General features: G+C 42.9%; 1 protein-coding gene and 1 long non-coding RNA gene across 3 annotated transcripts in view; one reads left to right on the top strand and one right to left on the bottom strand.

Moving 5' to 3' along the window:
• Positions 1-465: 465 nt before the first annotated feature.
• On the bottom strand, positions 466-18977 carry LOC307212758. Of its 2 annotated transcripts, none has more exons than XR_013837184.1 (4): positions 18717-18977; positions 14586-14746; positions 4418-4533; positions 466-572 (listed from the first exon to the last, which is right to left on the bottom strand). It is a non-coding gene; the product is annotated as an uncharacterized lncRNA (long non-coding RNA). The 2 variants fall into 2 exon arrangements; XR_013837185.1 differs by lacking the exon at positions 18717-18977 and adding an exon at positions 17819-18035.
• The window catches only part of TPO (thyroid peroxidase), a 100438-nt gene continuing 84901 nt past the window's right edge, over positions 5074-20610 (top strand). Inside the window, exon 1 of the mRNA XM_079969748.1 lies at positions 5074-5091. The gene's annotated coding sequence lies outside the window, so the exon portion shown is untranslated. The remainder of the gene's footprint in view (positions 5092-20610) is intronic.

The raw sequence follows: 20610 nt of genomic DNA, 5'->3' as shown, positions 1-20610 counted from the left end.
ATCTGATGAGTTAAACATTTATTCAAACTGAATCAGTTTGTTGCCTTGCACTTAAATGAATATTTTCACACTATGATGAATTGTCTTATTTTAAATCTTATTCTCAAGCATTACATATTACAAAATTAAATAGTAATATCAGGGGACCAGAATATTCCAAAAGGCTGAAACTGCACTTGTAGACTAAGGTTGTAGTTGAACCTAACATTTTCATCTACAGCCTGGTTTATAATTAACTCAAATGATTATGCTAACCAATTTGAAATTCAAGATTCACTTGAAAAAAACAGACCTGTCTTATTTCTCCACTAAAAAAAAGCCTATTCATTTTTCAACATCAGTACTGTTTATTATTCTGAAAAGCAAGATTCTACAGTACTCTATCACTCCACAAGTAAATGTTGGACCTTGTCTATTTAAAATGCTGGCAGAGTATACAGGTATCTGTTTTTCATTTAATTTAGTTTTCACTTATTTGGTTTTCCATACAATTTGAATAAATAGGTCTGTTTGCGGGGGGGACGGCACTCTAGGTCATATCCCATATTTGTCATCTTGGATTATCATGTTACCTATGAAAGCAAAGACATAAGATTGCATTCAAGGTAAGTGCCATTTTAAAACTCATTCATACTATTTACATTGGTTTCTTCAAGCAATTCAATGACCTTAACTGATAGTCAAGTGCAAAGTTTCCAAACTAGTTGCACTTTGAAGCCAGCTGACACCAAGACAACACCGGCTCTACCATTAGGTAGAGTGAGACAGCCGCCTCAGGCAGCAGGTACTGGAAGGTGAGAGTCTGTGTCCCATGCAGCCTGCCTTCCTCCTCCTCCTCACCTGTTCCCCAGAGATGGTGAGAGACACTGTCAAGTTGTCAGTGTTGCAGTAAAATTTAAGAGTACATGGAATGGGCTGGGAGTGGAGGTGTCATATTCTCTTTCACCTCACGCCACAAAATGTCTTGGGTGAGTCCTGCACCCTAATTATGCTGCTCTTATTACTGACATTATGTTAACCCTACACAAATCCCTAAGACAGTTGCATGGTGCCTTGTACACCTCCTTCCAGCAACAACTGCAGCCAAGATGGTGCCAAATATATTGCTCTGCTTTCCTTTGGACCCCATCAGTGAGGCCAAGAGGGGAGTCATGATGTCTGAGTAGCCCAGGACTTCCATACACACTGTCCAGGCTTGCGCCCTGGGGAGGTCATTTCACTGCTGTTAATGCAGCAGTTTGACTTCACCCTGAAGTCGCACTCCATTGTCTCTTGAGACAGGTGGATGCCAGCAACACCAATGTGAACCCTAGTACTCTCACAGTGCAACCTATTTAGAAATAAGTTCAGTGGGGCTTTTTTCAGCAGGAACTCACTGGAACTTAGTTCCGGCACCTCTCAGGTAGGTGCCATTGCCATTATAAGAGAACAAGGGAGGTGCTCATGGTGAATTCCAGCACCTCTTTTTCTAGAAAAATAGCACTGGTCCCAAGTACATCTGTATAGTATTGCAGATTTAAAGTCATATGACTATCCAGTGACACAGCCATAGTTCAATAATAACTGAATCAGATTTGACATTTTACCAAGATTTGAAGCATGCTTCACAAAACCAATTCAACTCTAGAAAACTTTTAAAATACATCACTGCTAAGTACTGTTTCAGGGTATAAGGCTCAAAACTTTCCAAAACTGATCCTAAAGGAAAACTATGTATGTAGTCAGAACATTCTTCAACACTTTCATTGCAGCAGCTCCCATTACTAAAAAGGCAAGAGGTTATGCAGCTTAAAAATGACTTGTTTCTGTTGGTGGGCAACTGCTGTAATTATTACATCTACAAGAAATACTTCATGTGTGAATTTTCCTCCTGCATACATATTACATACTTAACATTGATATAGCACTTTTCATGACCATATACATTATTGAAGTGCAATGCATACATGTCCTAAACCCCAAATTAAAAAAGAGCACCTTTGAAATAGTGCACTGAAAAGTATAAGGACATAATTCCACCACTAGATGAACATGACTGGCTGTGTCAATGTGGATGGGGACAGACATTCAGATGCACTCCCAATAGAAATTAAAAGGGCCGCTCTATATCCACTTTGAAGTAATGGGGTTTTAAGCCCACGGTTTCTGATCCAGCAAGTGATAGGCACACAGAAACCTATATGCAGATCTCTTGATGTAGTTCATGGAAAGTGACCTATGTTTTGTTGATAATAGCAGTGATCCAGTATTTAATGTTCATTTGGAAGCAAGAAATATGTTGTGCTAGAATGCAGCATAGAAACATCATAGCTTTGTTTATTACAAATAAATATAGGTGATATGATATTTTAAACAAATATTTTACTTTTATATTTATATTTTTCACAAACATACGAGTCTATTTTTAAAATATATGGAAATGCCCAAAGTAATTTTTATCTTTATATTTATTGAGTATAACATTAAAAAGGCAAAATAGTGGCAGGTTTAAGCTGGCAGGTATGATGCTTCAGTGGTTATATGGAAATATTCTGAAATATAATGGGGCAGGCAATTTAAGCAAAGGGAAGTCTGAAGATAAAACTGACTATAGGAAGTGAGTATACCACCTCTCAAGCCATGGCCTAGTTAAGCTACAGATGTGATAATTCCACATCTATAATGGGGCAATTTCTTTATTAGGCCAACTAAAATAACACAAAATGAGAGGGCAAGCTTCTAGATTCCTCAGAACGACCATCCACACACATGCCTCAGCTGATGCAAGCACCTTAATTCTTGTCATGAGAAACTCTGTCACAGATCTCCTATTGGCATAATGGGGTCATTGGATTGGGTTCTGGCTCCAACTAGGTCACAAGGAAGCAGGAAGAAAATCTCTTTGGGAAAGTGGGCGGCTCCCAATCAGTTTTGCCGACTCGGCAAGTTCAAACAGTCATCTGAGTCACAAACAGTAAAGGAAAAGAAAGACGTCCACTTTCCCCCAATATATCTAATGGGAACCAATTGCCAACAGGGCATAAAAACATGTGTCAATATTAGAGGCAAGTTGCAGTCCATATTAAGGAACGGCTCTAGTGACCCCATAATGCCCTCAGAAACCTACAGTACTGGTGAGTACCAATCGTAGTGTACTACTGGCATCATGGGGTCTCTAGATTGGGACATATCAGAGCTCACCAATTAGGGCAGGTCCCAACCGCAACCTAAGATCTACACTTCAGGTATATGCCAATCATACTATCTTCAAAGAGCATTCATGATACGGCCGGTGCTATTTTGCAGCAGAGGGGCTCCAAGATGGCCCTGCTCATTAGTGATAGCTGCAAGGATGGGATATTGAGGGACCACCACACCTAATTCACCTGTAATATTAATCAAAACACCCCTGTTCCTCGCCTATACTGCTTAACACTTACAATTCCTATGAGAGGCTTCATTCACAGTCCCAATCTGCTACAAGGGAGTTGAAGCAGTGCTCCTACAACAAGGGTACCAATGACCCATGCAGATTGCAACTTATTCCAAAACAACAGAATTGCACTGGGGAAACCTGCTTTCATACCTGGAATGCTCTCGTTGCTTAACGCTAAAGCATTACTATTGAATGGGGCTTTTACCAGGTAAGCATAATTCCTATTATTTGAAAGGCAGATCTAAACTTCTTTACACTGCACTTCCCTTCATACAACAAGTTAAGCACTAGCACAAATTCTAGGGTTTCCACATGTAACAGGTGAGTACATAGAGTCAGTAGATTTGTGACTGTGGATCAAACTACATAAGATGCAAAAGGTATTTTAAATGTTAAATAGAATCTGCTGAGAGCTCCAATGAGAATATGAACCGTGGTACATGGGGGTTAACTCTTTTCTTCCCCACTACAGACTCAGTTGACATCCTGCCTGGCTACTGCTATCCAAGAAAGGAAGCTCCCATTGCTGCCAGCAGGATTTGTGTGTTTAGCATCATGGATAATTTGACCCACAACCACAAATCTTCTGACTATGAGCAATGGCCTGAGTATGTTTTTTCTTTTGCATTTTGGAGTCATTAGCATTATGTGTTGTTTGGCCATACTATAACACCTACCTGGAGCTAAAGCCTTCCTAACAAAGCAGTAACTGCTCATAGGAGCCAAGTCCTAAAATATTTGAGGCACCATCCCACCCCCACCCCAATTGATGGACACTGCCATTCAAATGGTGTTTGCGCACCGCATCATGTGGTCGGTTATGCAGGACAGGGCTTATCTGGGCCCCCCAATATTTTAATCAAGTTGGCACCCCTGATTGTGCTGATTTATTGCTTGGGAAGAAAGAAGCAGTTTCAGGCAGGGAGACTCATAGCTCCCCACTGACAGACTGGCTGATCACGGCTTATCTTCATTTTTAAACTTCTTTCACTATATGCTCACCTGGGACAGGCAAACTCAATGAATTCACAGCTTGTACATGTGTTTCTTCATTTAGCGAGGAAGCCCCATCCACTTCCTGATCTAGCATGGAAGTGCTTGTTTTTAACCTTCAAAAACTAAAACAGAGAAAAGTTCTGTGCTGCTTGGCAAGAAGAATAAAGCAAAATATGTCAAGCATTTGGCCTCTAGAATTAAATGGCCCACCCCCCATTAATATGTATGCCTACAATAATATAATATATTTTATTTATACCCCGCCCTCCCCGGCCAGAGCCGGGCTCAGGGCGGCTAACACCAATAAAATTTCAGTAAAAACATAATAAGGGGGAAAAAAACACAATTTAAAATACAGGTTAAAATGCAATTTAAAATGCAGCCTCATTTTAAAAGTCAAAACCATAAGGGGAGGGAAACATAAGGGTCAGACTGAATTCTAAGGCCAGGCATAACAGCTCTGTCTTGAAGGCCCTGCGGAAAGATGTCAAGTCCCACAGGGCCCTAGTCTCTTGTGACAGAACGTTCCACCAGTACTGGGGCCAGTACTTAAAAGGAACTGGTCCTAGTTGAGACCAACCTAACCACCACCTAATCACAAGACTTGGGACCTCCAAAATATTGTCATTTGTGGACCTTAAGGTCCTCCGTGGGGCATACCAGGAGAGGCGGTCCCGTAGGTACGTGGGTCCTAGGCTGCATAGAGCTTTATAAAACCCTAGTGGAATAATTAAGTGCAAGTAAGGAGACAAATGGTTTTAAACTGGTTTTTCTTTTAGATCTTGCCTAAAGAATTGGGCTACGAGATCCCAGTATCTTCTTCCACATGTGGCATTTGCTTAGCAGCTTATGAAATAAACTTGTGCAAGGCAAATAGATCCTTAGTCGGATAATCTGGTTCGCGTGTGCAAGCTCTTCCTAATTCAAAAAGTAGAAGTTATATGTGCTCTGCTTACTCACATACAACTTGCTCTGGATGTCCATACCCTAATGGCCTTCAGGGTTCTTGTATTAATTTACAAGGCCCTTAACAACTTGGGTTCAGGATACCTTAAAGGACCACCTGACTCATTATAGCCCTCCTCTTTGTTGAGGGAGTCTCTGTTGGTGCACCATGGTTTGGATAAATAGCTTGCATCCGCCAGCAGCCATGCATCGAGCATTGTAGGCTGAATTATATGGAACTTCTCTCCTGTTGAGGTCAGGCAGGCCACTACCCTGTTGATCTCCCAGAATCTACTGAAAGCTTGTTAAATTCAGCAAGCATTTAGACTGAATTCTGATGTCTTCGCTTCAACTGGTTTTCATTCTTATTGCATTGAATTACTTGTACATGGCTTAGAGATGACTGCAATTAAGCGGTATAAGAATTGGCGAAACAAAACAAAAATGCTCACACATCTGCAAGGGAACTGCACAGCAAGTTCTCTTCCCTTCAGGGATCCTGCCATCAGTGTTTATACAATACTTATTTTCTGTAATTTTGGCCACAGTGATCATTGTGCAACCAAGCCATCATCTGGAAAATCATGTATTTGTCCTCATCCATCAAGAAATACCCATATATATCACCCATCTGGAGACCTCCCTGTGCACAGATGCATGTGTCAGGGAATGGAAAGCCCTTCATCCGACCCAGGGGTGTGGAGTGGAAGATGCTCTTGCACCTCACCAGCACCACCAAAGAGATGATCCGCATTGCCTGGTCCAACAGTGCTGATTGCTTTTTGGTGAGGAAAGGCTCATTCTAGCAGTCAACTGCTATGTGTACGCATCTGTGCAATGAGGCCCTCCAAACACAGATTCAATGTTTAACCTGCTTTTCATCTTAAAAGCCCTTTTCTACACTGTCCTACCAGTAAGGTTCAAAATGCAATGTATTTAAAAAAAAAAAAAATCACACAGACTATCTTTCCTATTTCTGGCTCATTTAAAATATTGATCCCCCCCCCCATTTGTTGTAATTGGCTATCTTTTATTGTTTGTCCGGTATCTGCAGAAAATCCTGTAACATTGTTTACTAATAAAGAACTTTTGTATATTGAAAGCAAATAAAAACGCCAATATGTTTTTGCACAAAACACCAGGATATGTTCCATCTATGCAAGTCTGGTCTTCTATTGTTAATGGATTGCGTTAACGATGCTGCCCCCTGCCTCCAGTAAATGTATTCGTTTCAGTTCTATCAACATTATTTTATTGGACAATATCTAATGTGAAATGGGACGCAGGTGGCGCTGTGGGTTAAAGCCTCAGCGCCTAGGACTTGCCGATCGAAAGGTTGGCGGTTCGAATCCCTGCGGCGGGGTGCGCTCCCGCTGCTCGGTCCCAGCGCCTGCCAACCTAGCAGTTCGAAAGCACCTCCGGGTGCAAGTAGATAAATAGGGACCGCTTACCAGCGGGAAGGTAAACGGCGTTTCCGTGTGCGGCTCTGGCTCGCCAGAGCAGCGATGTCACGCTGGCCACGTGACCCGGAAGTGTCTCAGGACAGCGCTGGCCCCTGGCCTCTTAAGTGAGATGGGCGCACAACCCCAGAGTCTGTCAAGACTGGCCCGTACGGGCAGGGGTACCTTTACCTTTACCTATCTAATGTGAAATACTTAGGATTTCAACAATTACTATAAGTAATGGGCTATATATGGGCAAAAAGACTGTGACTGAATTCTAGCAAGATGGAGATACTGTGAAGAGGCTGTTCTGGATGAGAATACACTCCACTTGAAGGAGCAGGTAACATAGTATGGGGGTATTGGGAGATTCACAGTTTTCACTTGAAACTAAGTGGTGGTGATGAGTACCTTCTTTCTACTTTCAGCTGGTCTGCCCAGCTACAACTGTTTATTTATAAGGGCAGTGGTCCATGCTCTGGTAACCTCTCATTCAGATTATTGTAATGCATCGTACATGGAGTTGCCCTTGAAGACAATCAGAAGCTTTAATTGGTGCAGAATGCAGATGCCAGAATTCTGACTGGTAAAGCAAGGAGAGATCATGGTCACCCCAGACGGCCACTATTTTGTGGGAAGTATTCAACAACATGCCAGAAATTTAGTTTTGCACAAAGGAAGTGCGCTAAAGCACTCTTGTGCAACAAAAACCAACTTTTTTTTTAAAAAAAAGGGAGGGCTTTGTCTTAGGAAGGTGATGAGGAAATAACAATAGATGGGCAGGAAGTCTTATAACCTCCACGCAAGCAAATCAAGAGAAATACTTGAGTCTCCTATAACCTCACAGCAGACAAATCATAATGAATGCCCCTCATATAACCTCTGCAACTTTGTGCAAGTGAATAAGCAAGTTGTCTGAAGGAGCCCTAAATTCCACCAGTCTTCAAGCAGTGCGTTGGTTGCCTATTCACTTCTGAGCCCCATTCATCATGCTGGTTGCTCACCTTTGAATCCGTAAATGGTTTGAGAACATGTCTCTTATATCAGTCTACCCTGTTTTTAAGATCAGAAGGAGGGGGCTTCTTCATGTTCCACTGCTAGGGGAGGCTTATTCAGTGGTGATACAGGAAAGAGACTTCTCTGTGGCAATGTCACATTTGTGGAATGCTCTCCCTCTTACAGGTGAGCATTGTTGTTGTTTAGTCGTTTAGTCTTGTCTGACTCTTCGTGACCCCATGGACCAGAGCACGCCAGGCACTCCTGTCTTCCACTGCCTCCTGCAGTTTGGTCAAACTCATGTTCATAGCTTCGAGAACACTGTCAAACCATCTCATCCTCTGTCATCCCCTTCTCCTTGTGCCCTCCATCTTTCCCAGCATCAGGGATCTGTCCTTCCAGTGAGCACTCAGGGCTGATTTCCTTCAGAATGGATAGGTTTGATCTTCTTGCAGTCCATGGGACTCTCAAGAGTCTCCTCCAGCATCATAATTCAAAAGCATCAATTCTCAAAAACTCCATGGACATAGACAACAGGTGAGCATTAGGTACCACAGTTGCTTTGTTGTTTTTTGGCAGCAGGAAAAGATGTTTGTTTAATCAGGCTTTATAGGATTCTAATGAGAGACTGTTTTAAGCTTTTTCTCTCTAGCTGGTTTTTTTAAAAAAAATATTTTCTTGGTTTACAGATCAATTATATTTGTTATGAGACATTAGTGTGGAGTACAGTGTGAAGTCAGGAAGAAGAGGGCAGGGAGAGGAGGTGTGGTGGTGAAATTTGCGGGGGTTTTTTACAGTGGGAATTTGTGGGATTTTGTGTCAGCGTCAAGTAGATAGGTTCTCTTTCTATTCGCTTGTCACATTTCCTTGGGAGTGAGAGAATTGGGGGCCCAGGGTATGGTTGGTTGTCTGTGGTTGGCTGCAATGGGGTTTGTTTGCATTTGTGGAGGGTGGGGGAAAGGCTTGTTGGGTCAAGTAAGACAGATTGATTTGTAAGCTGTTGGTGGATTCTTGTTGTTGTCTTGTTGTACTGTGTATGTGATAAAGGGGAGCCATACTGGGGTGAAGACGTTTTCTTCTATGTGTCCCCTCTTTAGCCATTTTTAATTTTGGTTGCTGATGTTTTAAGGCCAGTAATCAATCAATCAATCAATTGCATTGATATTCCACCTTCTTCTCCGAAGGATCTCAAGGCGGCTTACATGGTTCTTCCCCTCCTCATTTAATCCTCACACCAACCCTGTGGTGTAGGTTAAACTGAGAGGCAGTGACTGGCCCAAGTTCAGAAAAGTGGAAATTTGAGCCCTGGTCGCCCAGGTCCTAGCCCAATATATAAAAGAAACATTATTTTATGTTTTACCTTGCCCTGGTATCGGTATTATTGAAGGGCATATGTCATATTCTGCACACACAGTCCTAGGTTAGCGCAGGATCCTGCCAAAAATAATTGTGCAGTTATGTATGACCATCCAGGGGCACATGCATCATTTTTACACATTGCATTATTGTTTTTCTTAGTTTCCCTTCTGGCAACTCCCTCCATCCCAAAACTAATATTAAAACTTGCCAATGTGTCAAATGTAGCTTAGAATTCAGCACTAGAACTGCCAGAAGGAGGGGTGGGAATCCAGTCCATATGAGCAATTGCTTGCATGAATTCTTACACAGCCTTCCTGAAACAAGATATTTGCCCTGATCCACAGGCCTGGTTGTAGCAGCATCTAGGGTCTAAATCAGGGGTCAGCAACCTTTTTCAGCCATGAACTAATCCACCATCCCTCAGACTATTTTTTTTTTTTTTTGAGTGGGGGAAAAGAACGAATTCCTGTGCCCCACAAATAACCCAGAGATGCATTTACAATAAAAGGAAACATTCTACTCATGTAAAAACACACTGTCCGCACTGTCCGGACTGTCCGCAGGCCGGATTTAGAAGGCGATTGGGCCGCATCTGGCCCCTGGGCCTTAGGATGCCTACCCCTGGTCTAAATCCTCAGCTGGTGCCTGGACCCACCAACTCCACCTGCTTCATTGGTGGTCACCTTCATTATATGTCTGAAAAAATGGGGAAGAGGTGAAGGATCTGGACCAAGGTAGAAAGGTTAATGTTGGAGCTGGACATCTGTTATGAACTGCCAATGAACTGATGAGTGCTTGATTTATCAGCTAGATGCTCAAGTAGTTTGGCGGCAATCTCCATCCTATCAGGACAGCTGCTTTTCAGTCACAACAGTCAGCTGGCTATATGGGAACACAAGAAGCTGCCAACTCAGACCATTGATCTATCTAGCTTAGTCTGGTCTAAGTTGGTTGGCACTGACTCTCCAGGGTTTCAAGGCAGGAATCTTTCCTAGCCCTGCCTGGCAACACCAGGGATTAAACCTGGGAGCTTTTGTGAGCAAAGCATTGGCTCTGCCACTGTGCTACAGCTGTGTAATGGTGCTGTAAAGGAACTTGGTGTTTAGGGCGCAGAACAAGATTTGTAACATACACAAACATAGTCTGGCCCTGGGGATTACATTTTCATTTGATTTGGAACTGCTGGTAAAATAACACCAGTTTGCAGCTCAGCTCACAAAAGTGCAACCGCTTTCAGCAATGGATGGAGACTTTTGTGCAAGATTAGACTGGAAGATCAATTGTAGTCTTGTTGTACTGTTGGGGGGGCGGGGTAGTATACAGATGAATCTTTTCATGATTAAATACCAGTCCAAATCCTTCTGAAGAGAAAGAAAAAGCAGGAAGGGATTTTGTTTCGGATAGTAAATTATACTACAGTGGTACCTCGGGTTAAGTACTTAATTCGTTCTGGAGGTCCGTTCTTAACCTGAAACTGTTCTTAACCTGAAGCACCACTTTAGCTAATGACCGCTCCCTGCTTAAAACGGGGGGCGCCCTTTGCGTGGACGCGCGCAGCCCCTAGATCTGAAGCGGCTCCAACAGCATAGGCTTGGCTTTGCCTCCCTCAGGTGGGATACTTGAGGTCTCCGCCTACCTCAGTCAATTGTCCAATCCCACCTGGGGGAGGTGTTGCCAAGGAGACCAGGCCAGGTAGGGGAGGGATTACCTGCCCACACAATAGAGGGAGGATCTTACCTGGGAATCCTCACCTGAAGCACCACTTTAGCTAATGGGGCCTCCTGCTGCTGCCGCGCCGCTGGAGAATGATTTCTGTTCTCATCCTGAAGCAAAGTTCTTAACCTGAGGTACTATTTCTGGGTTAACGGAGTCTGTAACCTGAAGCATATGTAACCTGAAGCGTATGTAACCCAAGGCACCACTGTACTGTCCTACAGCTAGCTATGCAAAATTGTAGTGGCATCCAGAATGGCTTGCCAACATGAGATAGCAACATCCACTGTGGCACTTCTGATATATTATCTTGGAATGGCTGGATGCAGCGGGATGAAGGGAGCCAGGGGATTGGTGGTGGGATGATGATGAGTGGTCAGAGGGAGAAGATTTCTGGGCTAACGGAGTCTGTAACCTGAAGCATATGTAACCTGAAGCGTATGTAACCCAAGGTACCACTGTACTGTCCTACAGCTAGCTATGCAAAATTGTAGTGGCCATTACCATGGGTACAATAGGGAGAAAAATCATTAAGTGGTTCCCCAAGCCCTCAGCAATTTTCAAGTGTTCCTTGGAGGAAACAGTTTGAGAACCACTGAGTTAGGTATGTATGCTTTTCAGAGAAGTGCAGAAGCCAGCAGACAACTGTATCTGACCCAAAGTTCAGAAAAGGTGAAGCAAGGTAATTTCAGCGTGAAATTTACAAAATTTAAATCCCTCTCTCGCTTGAGTCATCACTGGTAAGTAAAGCTATGAACAAGACAGTTCTTTTAGGCCTGGCCAGTGAGAACATTAACCCTTTTGTTCTTTTAAAAGCCCAAAACATTGCAGATGAATGCACCAGCTGCTTACTCAGACCCACAGGGAAGTAGAGATAAGAAAGTGCTTTTTAAAAGTGAGAAGCACCGTTAGATATACAAAGTTCTGTGTGGCTCCCTTGATTTTGTCTATCGGATTACAAAACTGAGAAACAGCCTGAACCTGTGACAATTATAATCTATGGTGCGTTGACTCTTGCAATTTATGACAGATGGAGGGTGGCAATGGCCACACAGTGTGTCAGTGATTGGTCTGCTGTAAAACATATTTTATTATCCCACAGATTTCCTTTAGTGTGAAGAAAGTGGATAAGTAAAGAGAGGACGAGAGAGTACAACACTCCGGGGAAGTATGGGTTGATTGGGGAGGTTGGGTGATGAGTCTCTAAAATTTACAGTCTAAATGGAAGGGCAATTGCATTAGATTGGGTGTTTATATCATCTCTCTGTTGCTTTTTTTAAAAGGCTACTTATTTTCCATGACTCAGTCAATACTATTGAATGAAAGAAAGCAGAACATTCTCATATACCTAGTTAGCATAAAAGGGTATGACAGTAATGTTGCTATAAGAAAGAAAGATTGCCCGTTCCAAAGGAACTCTAAAAATAAAATGGACCAACAGAATATTGATTAGTGTGTCATTTGGTGCCCTTTTTATTTTGTCATTTAGCCTAGTGAAGAAGACAGAGAGGGAGGGGGAAAGAGTGCCACTGGCCTACTTTCAAATAATCTACTATGAAGTGCTGAAAATTATTTATTAGAGTTTTTAAAGAAGAATTCACGTGGACTGCCTTTTCCTTTATAACTCAGGGGGTAACTTAACTTTTTCTACTTAAATCCCGAAATGAATGACATAATAAAGCATTTCGGTGCCCTTTGTTCAAAGGAGATTCCAAACTTTCTCACACCTCTTTAATGAACATTATAACAAATCCAAAGACAAAATTCAAATACTTCCACAATCTGCATTCATGCACACTCCCAATCCCATTTTATCAGCATCTCAGTTCATCAAGACTCACGTGCAGATGAAAGCAGGCACCTGTACATGCACACATTGCTTGGGTCCAAAAGTGCACGCACAGACATGGTTCCTGTGTTCAGTTACCCCATCCAACACTTCATGTATGACTCTCATCGCTATATCAGGAACCAAAATCACATGAAGCCTCCAAGCTGGTTTCAGATTTTCAAGACACATTTCTCCTCTAACATGATTGAGCCATGTTAGTCAATGACTCAGTCGGACACGAGTGATTCGAATATCTCGTGCAATTGAAAGACACCCAGTATACTATGTAACAAGGTGCTAATAAACTGGTAGGAATGGAATATAAAAGACCAAAATACAGTTTGGGAAGCACATTCGCAAGAAGTTCGTAATGGCTGTGGAGGATAAGTGTTTGACATTGAGAATGGTTTCAGATATCATCAAAGAAAAGTCAATGAAACCAGTTCATCTTGGTACCAAATCAGCCACTAAATCAGAGGTGAGTTCCTGCAGATGCTATTGAACAATTCCCATCATCCCTGGCCATTTGCCATGTTGATTGGGACTGATTGGAGTTGAGTCCAATAACCTCTAGAGGGCCACAAGGTTCCCCAGTCAGGCACCAGTTCTTCACTGTGTTCATATTGATGTTTGAATTGAAAACCTATGATGTCCCATTACAGCAACTGGCAACATAATTTCCTACCCCATGTTAAGTCATTGTGCAAAGGATTCACCATTGTGCTCTTATGATTATTCCATCAGTGCAAGCATTTTGGCTTCTCAGACGGAATGACTGTCCCTCTCCTCCCTCTGTGTGCTGTTCTGAGGGTTCTCCCAGTTCCCAGAGCCCATTTGATGGGGGCATAGGGGGGAGGACAAGGGGAAAGCTCCATTGCTAGAGGGATTTGTTGTGCCGAATTGTTGAACTGAATCCAAGCCTCTATATATTTGTGTTTGGTTTCTTTATTTTCATACACACCTAAATTCTTTACAAAAGTGATTTAACTTTGCCTACCCAACAGTACTTTGGGCTGGGGGGCAGGCAGCAGCCCAATCGTGCTGTGTAACAAACACGTTTTGAAACTCAGTGTACAGTGGTACCTCGGGTTAAGTACTTAATTCATTCTGGAGGTCCGTTCTTAACCTGAAACTGTTCTTAACCTGAAGCACCACTTTAGCTAATGGGGCCTCCTGCTGCCGCTGCACCGCCGGAGCACGATTTCTGTTCTCATCCTGAAGCAAAGTACTTAACCTGAGGTACTATTTCTGGGTTAGTGGAGTCTGTAACCTGAAGCGTATGTAACCTGAAGCGTATGTAACCCGAGGTACCACTGTATTACAAAGACCGTTTGCAATGCAGCATGGCAGAACTAAAGCCTGCAATCCTATACCCATTTACCTGGGAGTAAGTCTCACTGAAATCAATGGGCATTACTTCCAGGTAGGTATGTCTAGGATTCCACTTACTAGAAGATCTCTGGGTTTTGGGATAAGACCAATTAATGCGTGTTTGAAAGTCACGCAATCATGCACACACGCACGGTGCCAACCTGAAAACGTCACACAATGCATCATTAAAAGGGCGGAACCAGGCTGAAATGGGAGCGGGACCCAAAATGGAACCCCCCACATGAAATGGCCAGCAACTGTACTGTAATACTGACCATGTGGTAGCCATATGTAGCTGTACTACATGTAGATATTAGATGTGCAATTCAGACAAGTACATATAGGGTAAGGTAAAGGTACCCCTGACCATATAGGGTACTTGATATGTATTATATATGCCTGGCAGTGTCCTTGGTTTCTTTATTTAAGGCACATATGCTTCAGTAAATAATCCTCCCACATAAATTCAGAGCAGGTAAAAAAACAGGTAAATTTCTTAAAGGGCAAATTCACTTACTTGGCTGCATGGATGAGCACACTAGGAAGATGAGCTGAACAGGAGGTAGATGTGATTAGCAAATCTCCTGGAGTGGAAAAGGTAAGGTGATTCACTGCATGGCCTCATCTACTGCCATAATTAAAGAAAACAAGGTGCTGCCTCGTTGAAGTGCAGAAACCCTGGGAAAAAGAAGAAGCCGCAAACTGAACAGAATATAACTTTTTGAAAGAAAGTGCATCGCTCATGCATTTTCTAAGGAAATTGATTTTTCAACTTCTTCTGTTAAACTCTGAATTCATGAATAAGGTATAACAGACCACCTGCAGAGAGAATCATAAATGGAAAAAGGAACAGATAAGCTGGCCATTGGGCTCCAAATCTCTGAAATGGGGACAGAGATTGAAAGGCGAGTTCTGAGGTGAAAGCTAAGCAACAGCAGATCTCAAGCTTGTTTGCTCAGAGCAATCTACAACCTTTTCAAAATCCAACACAGGGTCCCTTTAATGGTGTGGGAGGCTGTGAAACAGCAGCTTCTACACTTGGCCCCAAAGTGATGTTGTTAGAAGACCCTGGCCACATGGGAGGATAACACACTGCACAACCTTCGTAATGTCAGCATTGCCAACACTTCTGGAGGTTTCACGCTATCCTTGGCTGATCTGCAGCCCATGTCCCTCACACTGCCTGGGCCATTTGGCATTAGTTGAGAAGCATGGGAAGAGATCTACTGAGCAGTTTCCAGGCGACCAAGACAATGTGAGATGGGGCCAAGAATTATACAAGATTAAAATGACTGAGGTTGGCAGACTTCAGCATGTGTGACCACTATGTTTAATACATGGAGGCCATAGAGAATGGTATCTGTATACTGATTACTAACACACACACACACACACACACACACACACACACACGGCTTCACAGTTCTTTATCACACTGCTGACATAGCAATGCCAAAACTATTAACATCCATGGGAAGAAGAGGCAGTTGGATATGCGGACACCAGCATTATGTATCAGGGCAGGTGTGGGCAGCATAGCCTGATTTCATGTGATCATCAGTTTAATTTCATGTGGTTGGCAAGGAGGGATAAAAAATGAGAAAGGGGGTACCTTCACCCACTTTGGCTGCATTCTGCCCAGCATCAGCATATAGCGCTCAACAGATCATTCCCCCCCCCCCAAAAAAAATACAGCTCACAGGTTCCTCACCCTATGTTAACTACAGTGGTACCTCAGGTTAAGTACTTAATTCGTTCCGGAGGTCCGTTCTTAACCTGAAACTGTTCTTAACCTGAAGCACCACTTTAGCTAATGGGGCCTCCTGCTGCCACTGCACAATTTCTGTTCTCATCCTGAAGCAAAGTTCTTAACCCGAGGTACTTTTTCTGGGTTAGCGGAGTCTGTAACCTGAAGCGTATGTAACCTGAAGCGTATGCAACCCAAGGTACCACTGTAGAAGTCATTCCGGCGATCTCCTGCCTTATAACGCACAACAGGTAGGCAAGCCCTTATATTTGTCTTTTAACATCTATGTTCTAACCTTCATCATATTAGAATTCCTGGTTCCACACAAGCAGAAAAGAACAGCACAAAAAAATAAAAGCAAAAGCAGCCGGCAAAGCTATGAGACTACATATGCACTCCTTGGGTTTGACACTAGTTGATAATGTTGTGGGTCTCTCAACTTATCCTTCTTGAATCAGGGCAGGGAACAGACCTCTAATCTACAACAGCCTCACCCAATCTGATAGTAATTGTAGTCCAAAACGTCTGGAAGGAGTCTAAGAAAGCAAGTCTAGAGCCCTCATTCTCTTCCTGTGAGCCACTGTTTCAGTCTCTCCTTCCCTCTCTTTCTCATTCTCTCTGACTCACCCATCCAAACTAGTGACTCACTAAAGGCCCAGCTCAATCTTCCTGAGCCATAACCAAAAGTTATTCTCTCAAACTGATGCTTAGTAACTCAAAGGGTAAAGAGGGCAGGTCTATTGAAGAGAGAGGATTTGTATTTGGCCATGCACTCCCCCCCCCTTCTTTTTTTTTTTTTTACAACAGCTATCAAGGCTGTTTTCACCAGGTTGGTCCTGGTTGATCAAACAGACCAACAATGTCCTGGCTTCTCAGCAGCTTGTGGTTTTGAAAATATGACACATGTTTTGACTGTGATGATGGCAACTATGGAAGATCATGGAATTAACCATGCCGAATACTAGCAGTGTAGAAAGGAATCTATCCTTTGGTATGTTCACACATTACATCCAACGAGTATACAATATGTGCATACAAATAGTACCCATGTACACTACAGTCCATATGTTACGTACAATCTGTATCCATGTACACTATAGTTCAGTTGTACAAGTGAACAAATGTACAATCTTTCACACAAACAATTCTGCATGTGTAGAGACAGCTTATAGCTATGCTCAGTGTAGTGTGTGAACAACCCTCTTGTTTCCCCTTAGTTATGCCTATCCTTTCTGCAGTAATTGTCATAATTAGGAGAGTCAGTGTTGTGTAGAGTATTGGACTAAGACCTGGGAGACCAGGGTTCAAGTCCCCACTTGGCCATGAAGCTCACTGGGTGACCTGGGACCAGTCACTGCCTCTCAGTCTAACCTACCTCACAGGGTTTTTATGGAGATTAAATGAGGCAGGGGGGAACCATGTACGCTACCTCAAGCTCCTTGGAGCAAAAAGTGGGACGTCAAGGGACTAAACAAATAAAATAACCAGAAATAACCATTTCTGTTCATCATGCTAGCTGGGGCAAGTACTCATTTGCCTTCTGGCAAGCAACCAGATTTCCTTCCCGCCTTGGAGCTACAGAAGTGGGTCCTGGGAATTGGTCCTGGGAGTCAGTTCATCAAGCTATCCCCAGTCCCAATATTGGAAATAAGGCTGGGGGGGGGGATTGGCACCTGCTTTAATAAGACAATCAGAGTGGCTTGGTAGCACAGGGCCAAACTGTTAAGCCCAGTGCTATTTTTCGAGAAAAAGAAGTGCCGGAACTCACCATGAACACCTCCCTCGTTCTCTTAGAATGGCAATGGTGCCCACCTGAAAGGTGCCAGAACTGAGTTCCGGAAAGTTCTGGCTGAAAAAAGTCCTAGTTAAGGCCACCCTTTCTTGCTCTCACAACCTATCATTTTAAAAAATAATAATAATAAACCCAAAGTTTGATTTATACATTATTGACCCAACAGGAGGAAAAGAAGAAATGTTCAATAAAACATCATAATAAAATGCACCACAAGCTTCTAAGCTATTTTATTCAAGTGCCTCATGAGAAGAAGCGGCTGGGCGGTAAACATGGTTGTCTGGAGTTAATTCAAGCAGGTGCCTCCTTCAGCCTGTAAATATAAACTTAATTAAAGGACTAAACGATTCAGAAAGAGTACGGGTGGGCGGCTTTCAACAAAACGCAAGCTGGAAAAGCAACTTTGTGGGGGAAATGAGAAAGAGGGAATTGAGTGTTTGTCTCAAGCAAAAAAAGGGGGGGAGGAGGGGAAGAATGTTTGAGGCCTGATGAATGGCATAAAAAGCACACCGAACAGATGAAAGGCTTTGAAAGCTAGGAAGTATATCCATAGCTACCGGCACATTTTAATTCAAGCTGAAATAGGCGGTGGAAAAAAGCAGGTGGTAGAAGCCTTCGTTTTAAATAGGATGTGGATTTCTATTATACATGCCTTGTGGCCTAAACCAGTGTTGCTCCAAAGCAACCACCAATGTAGTAATTGTTCTGCCGTAGATTCTTCTTTCTAAGCACTGTTTTCTTTAATATGCAGCTGAATGCCAAGTCACACTGGGCATAAATTATGGAGAGGGGCAGAAAAGCATATTCATAGAATTAAATCAAATTTAACCCATAATCAGAGCACTTTTTTAAAATGCCAGGGGGTACTTTTTCAAAATTGTTAAAGCACCCTAGAATACGGCATGAAAGCCAGAGGCTTAAAGCTGCGCAAATGGGCAGCGTGTCAAACGATTTAACTTTTTTGCTTGTTTAGGAGGATCAGGGATGACGGAAATTATTCTAGTTCAGTTTTTAAAAAAGGTTAAATATACTTGTAGCTTGAGGGGGAAAATGAAATATCATTTATATGTTCTTGGTCTGTGTGTCTGAAGTGATAAGGTCATTCATACCATTGGGTTGCAATAAAACTACGGTGATCTTGTGTCCTGCTCCAGAGGTAGATTTCTGTTTGAAGGACTGTCCTCTATTATTTGAAAGGCCGTCTGATCCAAGCCCAGTTTCAAGATAAAGAAGCATCATGCAGGAGAGCAGAGGAGGCCTTGAAGCTGCGCATCAACATTTGGCAGCACCCAGGTTATCTGAAAACAAAACAAAGCCACAGTCATATTTAATTAATATTTCAAAAATCTCTAAGTGGCTTTGAAAGGAACTTTGCCTCAAAACAGACCTCACAGAAATTAAGGGACTTAAATTAGTCGTGGCTATTCATTTCAATGGGTTTCTTCTGAGTAAATGTTAGCTGGCTATACAATCCTTACAAATATATTGTTTTTTGGTGGGTATGTGGGTGCCATGGGCCCCTAAATTCCTGGGTTCTCTTGGTAGTTCTCTGCCCTCAGAACCTGGGTGGGGAAGAGGGCATTCTCTATGGTAGCACCCTAAATTGTAGAACTCCCTCCCAAAATGCATCTGGCACCTTCATTATACAGCAAATGTTGACGATGCACCTCTTTACCCTGGCTTTTGGCACTTGAGGTGTACAGTTTTAGGACCCACCTTATTTCTATTAATGTTTTTAAGCTGTTTATAATATTATGTTTCAATGTTGTCACCTGCTCTGGGACCTTAAAGTGAAGGATAGGTAATTAACAGTAGCAGTCTTCATGGACTCAAATCCATTTCACAGGATTTAATTTAAATACGTACCTGCCAAGTGAAAGCTTAGTTGACAGGCAAGCCGTTAGGTTATAATTACTATAATTATAATTTACTATATCTAAATTAGCATTTTTCTGTGTCCCATTTTACCTGTCTTTTGGACGATGATGGATAGGTGACCAAAGAAGTCTACAACCTGCACGCGAAGTTGTGGGAAGGGAAACAGACAGAGAATGCAGTATGCTCATCACTAGTATTACCATCTTTTGAGACTAAAAGGTGCAACGAGGTGTTAAGAAATATCGTGTTGATGGTAAAATAAAGCCACTACCCCAGGAATCCCCAACCTTCGGCCCTCCAGATGTTTTGGACTACAATTCCTATCATCCCTGACCACTGGTCCTGTTAGCTAGGGATCATGGGAGTTGTAGGCCAAAACATCTGGAGGGCCGCAGGTTGGGGATGCCTGCACTACCCTCTCACTCACTCTCAAACTGCCCTTTTGACGTCAGATTCTTTCCCCTCACCCTCACAACTTGGAACACAGAAAGCTGTCTTATACTGAGCCAGACCCCTGGACTATCTATATCAGTATTCTCTAAATGGACCGGTAGCAGCTCTCCAGGATTTCAGACACAGGTCTCTCCCAGTCCTGTTGGGAGATGCCTGCATGCAAAGGAGATTATCTACAGCTGTGGTTCCCAACATGGGGCACACGCCCCACAAGGGGGCAATTTGATTTTTAGGGGGGGGGGATTCGAGAATGAGTTATTAAAAGTGAATGGCCTTTTAGGCTTCCTCCACGTGAAGAGGAGTTCAGTTTTTGAATAATAAGAGAGGGTATCAGGGTTTTAGAGATGCTAAAGTAGGGCATGGCCAAAAAAAGGTTGGGAACCACTGATCTACAGCCTCTCAGAACCTAAACATTGGAAATCTGTTATCAGTACTGTCTGGGACTCAGCAGGCGCGATGCATTTCATTAAGCAAGTCTCCACTCCACAAATTGTGTCCTCCCGAAAAGAGGGCATGTGTTGCAGTGAGACCTGGAGACTGACCTCCTGTCTTGTGGGTGGGTAAATTGGACAGCCACAACACCCGATTGGTAGGTCCCTTGACGTTGGGTTTAATCTGGCCAATGGGGCACAGTCCAAACGGATTGAGGGACCTATATATACCTATGCACGT

Source organism: Podarcis cretensis (assembly GCF_951804945.1).
Source record: "Podarcis cretensis genome assembly, chromosome: 3".
Lineage (NCBI taxonomy): Eukaryota > Metazoa > Chordata > Lepidosauria > Squamata > Lacertidae > Podarcis > Podarcis cretensis.
The sequence above is the reverse complement of the archived record's forward strand: the minus strand, read 5'-3'. Positions and strand labels throughout refer to the sequence as shown.